Here is a 9,675-nt window from a genome sequence, read left to right as displayed (position 1 = left end):
ATGAGCTAGCTATACAGACCAGTGGTCATTTATCCTCCATGTTGGGGACGACGCCCAATAAAGGGGTGGCTGTGACAGATAGATTATTCCCATACCCTGTGGATATACATGCAGGGCTTTACACCATGTTGGGGACGACGCCCAATAAAGGGGTGGCTGTGACAGATAGATTATTCCCATACCCTGTGGATATACATGCAGGGCTTTACACCATGTTGGGGACGACGCCCAATAAAGGGGTGGCTGTGACAGATAGATTATTCCCATACCCTGTGGATATACATGCAGGGCTTTACACCATGTTGGGGACGACGCCCAATAAAGGGGTGGCTGTGACAGATAGATTATTCCCATACCCTGTGGATATACATGCAGGGCTTTACACCATGTTGGGGACGACGCCCAATAAAGGGGTGGCTGTGACAGATAGATTATTCCCATACCCTGTGGATATACACGCAGGGCTTTACACCATGTTGGGGACGACGCCCAATAAAGGGGTGGCTGTGACAGATAGATTATTCCCATACCCTGTGGATATACAGGCAGGGCTTTACACCATGTTGGGGACGACGCCCAATAAAGGGGTGGCTGTGACAGATAGATTATTCCCATACCCTGTGGATATACATGCAGGGCTTTACACCATGTTGGGGACGACGCCCAATAAAGGGGTGGCTGTGACAGATAGATTATTCCCATACCCTGTGGATATTCATGCAGGGTTTGACCCCATGTTTGTGCATACCGACATCATATCCTATCAAAGGGTAGGAGACAGTTATGTACCCCTCCTGAGAACAGTTCATATAGATGGCAAGGATGGGGATGTAGTCAGTGTTAACTATGACAAGCCACACTACGTAACTGTAAGAAATAAATATATTGAAAACATTCAGCTTGAGATCAAAACGGATCAGAACCAAAATATAGAGTTTACTTCTGGAAAAGTGATTGTAAAACTCCACTTTAGACATGTCACAGCTTCTCTACATATCTAATAAAAAAACAAAAACAATAATAATGATAATAATAATAATAATAATAAAATATATATATATTCAATACAAAAAATAAAATGGTTATGGTACACAACCACCATCTCGATCCTAACCACTATGTATCATACTATGTTGATCAAGTGGGTAATGGATTTCCTGGTTATTATGGAACCCAGACCATGTATGGTTCGGGGATAGGGGGTATATATCGTAACCTCTTTAGGATGGTTATACTCTTTATGAAGAGAGGCATTAGCATAGCCAAACCTCATTTAAAATCAGCAGCCAAAAACATAGTAAGTGAAGTGGTGGCTAATGCTATGACTAGACGTGGGTCATCAGATCCTGACCATCAAGAAGGCTCAGGCCTCATGCTGTTGTCTCAAAGACTGAAAAAGAGACCTCTGGGTAGAAGACGTATGTCCTCCCTTAAATACATTTACATTTTACATTTTAATCATTTAGCAGACGCTCTTATCCAGAGCGACTTACAGGAGCAATTAGGGTTAAGTGCCTTGCTTAAGGGCACATCGACAGATTTTTCACCTAGTCGGCTCGGGGATTAGAACCAGCGACCTTCCGGTTACTGGCACAACACTCTTAACCACTAAGCTACCTGCCGCCCAATATAAAATACATTGCCCCATCTTAATTTTTAAATGTCAGATTACTGAAATCCCCATATGAGAACGCCATTGTTCTAGAACATTTGGGGCCAACGTGGATAGCTCTGTACATCCATGTCTCTGCCGTCTGACATAGATACCTAGAAATCCAGTTACCCCGCTGAGGATTAATAAAGTTGATTTAATTCAAAACAGGAAACAGTCACCTCTTCGTCAGAGCCGAAGAGGTCCATGTCATCGTCGTCATCCTTAGAGTCTCCGGCTGCAGCAGTCTTGTCCTCCACCCCGGCAGGACCATACTGGCCCAGGGGCTTCTTCACTCCTGGCAGACTGCCCTTCTTGTTCTGGAATGACTTGATGTGGTTGTACCAGCGCAGAGCGTGGCACAGGTCTGTGGAGGGTGCTGAGGAGATTGCATCGAACACAGCCACGTCGGCCTGGGGAGGGCACCCACCCCTCGATGTAGCTCTTGTCGGCTAAAAAGTCGTTGAGGACCTTGAGGCCGCCAGGGGTTTTTCAGATCGCCAAAGCCCATTGTTCAAGATGCTTCTGAGACCTCGAGCAAGACGTGGAGTGCAGGAAGAGGGAGACCTCTGGGTATAAGACGTATGTCCTCCCTTAAAAAAGAGACCTCTGGGTAGAAGACGTATGTCCTCCCTTAAAAAGAGACCTCTGGGTATAAGACGAATGTGCTCCCTTAAAAAGAGACCTCTGGGTAGAAGACGTATGTCCTCCCTTAATAAGAGACCTATGGGTATAAGACGTATGTCCTCCCCTTAAAAAGAGACCTCTGGGTAGAAGACGTATGTCCTCCCTTAAAAAGAGACCTCTGGGTAGAAGACGTATGTCCTCCCTTAAAAAGAGACCTCTGAGTAGAAGACGTATGTCCTCCCTTAAAAAGAGACCTTTGGGTAGAAGACGTATGTCCTCCCTTAAAAAGAGACCTCTGGGTATAAGACGTATGTCCTCCCTTAAAAAGAGACCTCTGGGTAGAAGACGTATGTCCTCCCTTAAAAAGAGAACTCTGGGTATAAGACGTATGTGCTCCCTTAAAAAGCGGAGGTTAACCGCTGGAAGAAAGTCAGTAAGTCAAAGACGGCGTAAAGTGAGGAGGTCTCGACCAAAAACTGCTAAAATATAAACTCAGAAGCGTTTTCTAAAAGAACAATCAACATGTCTCTTTACACCGCATGTCCTCTGAAGCTCTAAAGACAGAGCTACATATTTTCACGGCCCCCTTAACCCAGTTTCCAATAGATAGGTCCTGTTATGTGGAGATAGCCCCACTCTCTGCCATTACAGACAATGGACCTATAGAGTTGTTCACCCCAGGCCATGGTGACAACTACCTGGACCTCAACAACACAGACAATGGATCTATAGAGTTGTTCACCCCAGGCCATGGTGACAACTACATGGACCTCAACAACACAGACAACTGACCTATAGAGTTGTTCATCCCAGGCCATGGTGACAACTACCTGGACCTCAACAACACAGACAATGGACCTATAGAGTTGTCCATCCCAGGCCATGGTGACAACTACCTGGACCTCAACAACACAGACAATGGACCTATATAGTTGTCCATCCCAGGCCATGGTGACAACTACCTGGACCTCAACAACACAGACAATGGACCTATAGAGTTGTTCATCCCAGGCCATGGTGACAACTACCTGGACATCAACAACACAGACAATGGACCCATAGAGTTGTTCATCCCAGGCCATGGTGACAACTACCTGGACCTCAACAACACAGACAATGGACCTATAGAGTTGTTCATCCCAGGCCATGGTGACAACTACCTGGACCTCAACAACACAGACAATGGACCTATAGAGTTGATCATCCCAGGCCATGGTGACAACTACCTGGACCTCAACAACACAGACAATGGACCTATAGAGTTGTCAATCCCAGGCCATGGTGACAACTACCTGGACCTCAACAACACAGACAATGGACCTATAGAGTTGTCAATCCCAGGCCATGGTGACAACTACCTGGACCTCAACAACACAGACAATGGACCTATAGAGTTGTTCACCCCAGGCCATGGTGACAACTACCCGGACCTCAACAACACAGACAATGGACCTATAGAGTTGTTCATCCCAGGCCATGGTGACAACTACCTGGACCTCAACAACACAGACAATGGACCCTATAGAGTTGTTCATCCCAGGCCATGGTGACAACTACCTGGACCTCAACAACACAGACAATGGACCTATAGAGTTGTCCATCCCAGGCCATGGTGACAACTACCTGGACCTCAACAACACAGACAATGGACCTATATAGTTGTCCATCCCAGGCCATGGTGACAACTACCTGGACCTCAACAACACAGACAATGGACCTATAGAGTTGTCCATCCCAGGCCATGGTGACAACTACCTGGACCTCAACAACACAGACAATGGACCTATAGAGTTGTCCATCCCAGGCCATGGTGACAACTACCTGGACCTCAACAACACAGACAATGGACCCATAGAGTTGTCCATCCCAGGCCATGGTGACAACTACCTGGACCTCAACAAGACCTTATTACATTTACGTCTCAGAGTGGCCTAAAGAGATGGGACCAATATTGCAAATGATGCCAAGTTGAACCTCATTAATTACCCCTTGGCTACCATCTTCTCCCAAGTGGATGTGACTTTGGGAGAACGCCTTATCAGTCAAAACAGTGCCACCTATCCTTACAGGGCTATCCTGGAATGTTTACTAAACTACTCCGAAGACACTTTGAAGACACAGTTCAGCGCTGGGCTGTTTAGCAAGGATACTGCTGGAGCTTCTATGGAAGACATAGACCCCACGACTGGTGGAAACAAAGGACTGGAGGATACTGCTGGAGCTTCTATGGAAGACATAGACCCCACGACTGGTGGAAACAAAGGACTGGAGGATACTGCTGGAGCTTCTATGGAAGACATAGACCCCACGACTGGGTCTTTTATTTTGTTCATAATGTATCTAACAGTTCTCCTGTTACGTGCTGGAACATGTGTCAACATGTCATGCAGAACATTATCTTCAACATGTATTTGATCTTCAACCTGTAAGGTCTCCAGTCCAGGCATTACCAGGGCAGGCCTCTCTCTGTGCTCTTCCTCCTTTAAGAGTTCCGGTAGGGAAAGCGATAAATGGTTGGTCTCTCTCTCACCTTGTTTTACCAAGGCCAAATACCTTTGCAGAGAGGTTTGTGTATTTTTGGACCTTATCATAGGAATTCAAACCTTTTCTGTTCAAAATATCCTTCATGGCCGTATCCAAATCATTTCCTGCTGTCTGATATTTTCAGGACCCTGTTGTTTAAGTCTATCCAAATCATGTTAAGGCACTAAGTACATTTTATTGGCCATCACACTCTGTGTTCAACCCCACGCCTGGCCATCACACTCTGTGTTCAACCCCCACGCCTGGCCATCACACTCTGTGTTCAACCCCACGCCTGGCCATCACACTCTGTGTTCAACCCCCACGCCTGGCCATCACACTCTGTGTTCAACCACCACGCCTGGCCATCACACTCTGTGTTCAACCCCCACGCCTGGCCATCACACTCTGTGTTCAAACCCCACGCCTGGCCATCACACTCTGTGTTCAACCCCACGCCTTGCCATCACCCTCTGTGTTCAACCCCCACGCCTGGCCATCACAATCTGTGTTCAACCCCACGCCTGGCCATCACCCTCTGTTTTCAACCCCCACGCCTGGCCATCACACTCTGTGTTCAACCCCCACGCCTGGCCATCACACTCTGTGTTCAACCCCCACACCTGGCCATCACACTCTGTGTTCAACCCCACGCCTGGCCATCACACTCTGTGTTCAACCCTCACCTCTGGCCATCACACTCTGTGTTCAACCCCCAACGCCTGGCCATCACACTCTGTGTTCAACCCCCACGCCTGGCCATCACACTCTGTGTTCAACCCCCACGCCTGGCCATCACACTCTGTGTTCAACCCCACGCCTGGCCATCACACTCTGTGTTCAACCCCCACACCTGGCCATCACACTCTGTGTTCAAACCCACACCTGGCCATCACACTCTGTGATCAACCCCCACGCCTGGCCATCACACTCTGTGTTCAACCCCCATGCCTGGCCATCACACTCTATGTTCAACCCCCACGCCTGGCCATCACACTCTGTGTTCAACCCCCACGCCTGGCCATCACACTCTGTGTTCAACCCCCACGCCTGGCCATCACACTCTGTGTTCAACCCCACGCCCTGGCCATCACACTTTGTGTTCAACCCCCATGCCTGGCCATCACACTCTGTGTTCAACCCCCACGCCTGGCCATCACACTCTTTGTCCAAAGCAACCTCACATAGGGATACTATGAGATCTGAAGAACAACGGCCCAAGATGGCTTTACATCATTTATGGGTAGCCACAACTAGGGATCTCAAGAGTGGTTGGTTTCTTTTTAAACGCAGATTAAAATAAATAAAAATCGGAATGTAAACTGCTGGCCACTCCCACAGAAACAATCCTTTTCTGAGCCTCAGGTGTTCTGGAGTATTCGATTTTAAATCCACGATTAAATAAGAAAATGGTGCTTTGGTAGCATCCTCATAGCTTTCCATAAAGTAGGAATTCTGCTGAGCTAGAATGTTTATTTGTAGTTTGTCTCTAGGGTTTTTGAACATAACCAAGTAATTGGCAATCAAGCTAATGGTAGGCTATTTTACCTTGGTGAAACACATTTTGTACGAAGTAACACACTGACAAGTTTTGATGATGAGTATATTGAGTAAAAGCTTGAGCTATTTCAGGATGTTCACTACCGGCAAAAACATATAATCCAAAACCAGCAGATTTTTTTTTATGAGGAGGTAAGAATTCATCATCAGACAGGGATGCTGGTATTCCTTCAACAAATTAGATTTTTATTTTCTTCAACAACTCATCATACAAAAGTTGATAACATGAATAACACCACACAATATTGTCAGGTTTCTGAGATAATACATGTTCAGAATTCTCTAAAATCCTTTTTACAGAACAAGTTTTACCGCTATTGGATGGTCCTGCGATTAAGGCTGAAAATGGTAGTTGCAACCCTAGGATCAACACCTTCTACAGCATCCATTGTATCTTCAGGGTTAAGACACACAAGGATTGGAACATAAAGTCAGTAACCAAAGGGTAAGGTGGTCCCGTCAGGTAAAAGGATTGGAACATAAAGTCAGTAACCAAAGGGTAAGGTGGTCCCGTCAGGTAAAAGGATTGGAACATAAAGTCAGTAACCAAAGGGTAAAGTGGTCCCGTCAGGTAAAAGGATTGGAACATAAAGTCAGTAACCAAAGGGTAAGGTGGTCCCGTCAGGTAAAAGGATTGGAACATAAAGTCAGTAACCAAAGGGTAAAGTGGTCCCGTCCAGGTAAAAGGATTGGAACATAAAGTCAGTAACCAAAGGGTAAGGTGGTCCCGTCAGGTAAAAGGATTGGAACATAAAGTCAGTAACCAAAGGGTAAGGTGGTCCCGTCAGGTAAAAGGATTGGAACATAAAGTCAGTAACCAAAGGGTAAGGTGGTCCCGTCAGGTAAAAGGATTGGAACATAAAGTCAGTAACCAAAGGGTAAGGTGGTCCCGTCAGGTAAAAGGATTGGAACATAAAGTCAGTAACCAAAGGGTAAGGTGGTCCCGTTTAGGTAAAAGGATTGGGACATAAAGTCAGTAACCAAAGGGTAAGGTGGTCCCGTCAGGTAAAAGGATTGGAACATAAAGTCAGTAACCAAAGGGTAAGGTGGTCCCGTCCAGGTAAAAGGATTGGAACATAAAGTCAGTAACCAAAGGGTAAGGTGGTCCCGTCAGGTAAAAGGATTGGAACATAAAGTCAGTAACCACAGGGTAAGGTGGTCCCGTCAGGTAAAAGGATTGGAACATAAAGTCAGTAACCAAAGGGGTAAGGTGGTCCCGTCAGGTAAAAGGATTGGAACATAAAGTCAGTAACCAAAGGGTAAGGTGGTCCCGTCAGGTAAAAGGATTGGAACATAAAGTCAGTAACCAAAGGGTAAGGTGGTCCCGTCAGGTAAAAGGATTGGAACATAAAGTCAGTAACCAAAGGGTAAGGTGGTCCCGTCAGGTAAAAGGATTGGAACATAAAGTCAGTAACCAAAGGGTAAGGTGGTCCCGTCGGGTAAAAGGATTGGAACATAAAGTCAGTAACCAAAGGGTAAGGTGGTCCCGTCAGGTAAAAGGATTGGAACATAAAGTCAGTAACCAAAGGGTAAGGTGGTCCCGTCAGGTAAAGGATTGGAACATAAAGTCAGTAACCAAAGGGTAAGGTGGTCCTGTCAGGTAAAAAGGATTGGAACATAAAGTCAGTAACCAAAGGGTAAGGTGGTCCCGTCAGGTAAAAGGATTGGAACATAAAGTCAGTAACCAAAGGGTAAGGTGGTCCCGTCAGGTAAAAGGATTGGAACATAAAGTCAGTAACCAAAGGGTAAGGTGGTCCCGTCAGGTAAAAGGATTGGAACATAAAGTCAGTAACCAAAGGGTAAGGTGGTCCCGTCAGGTAAAAGGATTGGAACATAAAGTCAGTAACCAAAGGGTAAGGTGGTCCCGTCAGGTAAAAGGATTGGAACATAAAGTCAGTAACCAAAGGGTAAGGTGGTCCCGTCAGGTAAAAGGATTGGAACATAAAGTCAGTAACCAAAGGGTAAGGTGGTCCCGTCAGGTAAAAGGATTGGAACATAAAGTCAGTAACCAAAGGGTAAGGTGGTCCCGTCAGGTAAAAGGATTGGAACATAAAGTCAGTAACCAAAGGGTAAGGTGGTCCCGTCAGGTAAAAGGATTGGAACATAAAGTCAGTAACCAAAGGGTAAGGTGGTCCCGTCAGGTAAAAGGATTGGAACATAAAGTCAGTAACCAAAGGGTAAGGTGGTCCCGTCAGGTAAAAGGATTGGAACATAAAGTCAGTAACCAAAGGGTAAGGTGGTCCCGTCAGGTAAAAGGATTGGAACATAAAGTCAGTAACCAAAGGGTAAGGTGGTCCCGTCAGGTAAAAAGGATTGGAACATAAAGTCAGTAACCAAAGGGTAAGGTGGTCCCGTCAGGTAAAAGGATTGGAACATAAAGTCAGTAACCAAAGGGTAAGGTGGTCCCGTCAGGTAAAAGGATTGGAACATAAAGTCAGTAACCAAAGGGTAAGGTGGTCCCGTCAGGTAAAAAGGATTGGAACATAAAGTCAGTAACCAAAGGGTAAGGTGGTCCCGTCAGGTAAAAGGATTGGAACATAAAGTCAGTAACCAAAGGGTAAGGTGGTCCCGTCAGGTAAAAGGATTGGAACATAAAGTCAGTAACCAAAGGGTAAGGTGGTCCCGTCAGGTAAAAGGATTGGAACATAAAGTCAGTAACCAAAGGGTAAGGTGGTCCCGTCAGGTAAAAGGATTGGAACATAAAGTCAGTAACCAAAGGGTAAGGTGGTCCCGTCAGGTAAAAGGATTGGAACATAAAGTCAGTAACCAAAGGGTAAGGTGGTCCCGTCAGGTAAAAGGATTGGAACATAAAGTCAGTAACCAAAGGGTAAGGTGGTCCCGTCAGGTAAAAGGATTGGAACATAAAGTCAGTAACCAAAGGGTAAGGTGGTCCCGTCAGGTAAAAGGATTGGAACATAAAGTCAGTAACCAAAGGGTAAGGTGGTCCCGTCAGGTAAAAGGATTGGAACATAAAGTCAGTAACCAAAGGGTAAGGTGGTCCCGTCCAGGTAAAAGGATTGGAACATAAAGTCAGTAACCAAAGGGTAAGGTGGTCCCGTCAGGTAAAAGGATTGGAACATAAAGTCAGTAACCAAAGGGTAAGGTGGTCCCGTCAGGTAAAAGGATTGGAACATAAAGTCAGTAACCAAAGGGTAAGGTGGTCCCGTCAGGTAAAAGGATTGGAACATAAAGTCAGTAACCAAAGGGTAAGGTGGTCCCGTCAGGTAAAAGGATTGGAACATAAAGTCAGTAACCAAAGGGTAAGGTGGTCCCGTCCAGGTAAAAGGATTGGAACATAAAGTCAGTAACCAAAG

At 46.0% G+C, this 9,675-nt stretch overlaps 1 pseudogene; it reads right to left on the bottom strand.

Annotated features, from left to right (window-relative positions):
* Nucleotides 1-1,760: 1,760 nt before the first annotated feature.
* On the bottom strand, nucleotides 1,761-2,162 carry LOC123488194 (annotated as a pseudogene).
* Nucleotides 2,163-9,675: the final 7,513 nt, after the last annotated feature.

This window comes from Coregonus clupeaformis, unplaced genomic scaffold (genome assembly GCF_020615455.1).
Source record: "Coregonus clupeaformis isolate EN_2021a unplaced genomic scaffold, ASM2061545v1 scaf2039, whole genome shotgun sequence".
In the NCBI taxonomy this organism is placed as follows: Eukaryota; Metazoa; Chordata; class Actinopteri; order Salmoniformes; family Salmonidae; genus Coregonus; species Coregonus clupeaformis.
The sequence above is the reverse complement of the archived record's forward strand: the minus strand, read 5'-3'. Positions and strand labels throughout refer to the sequence as shown.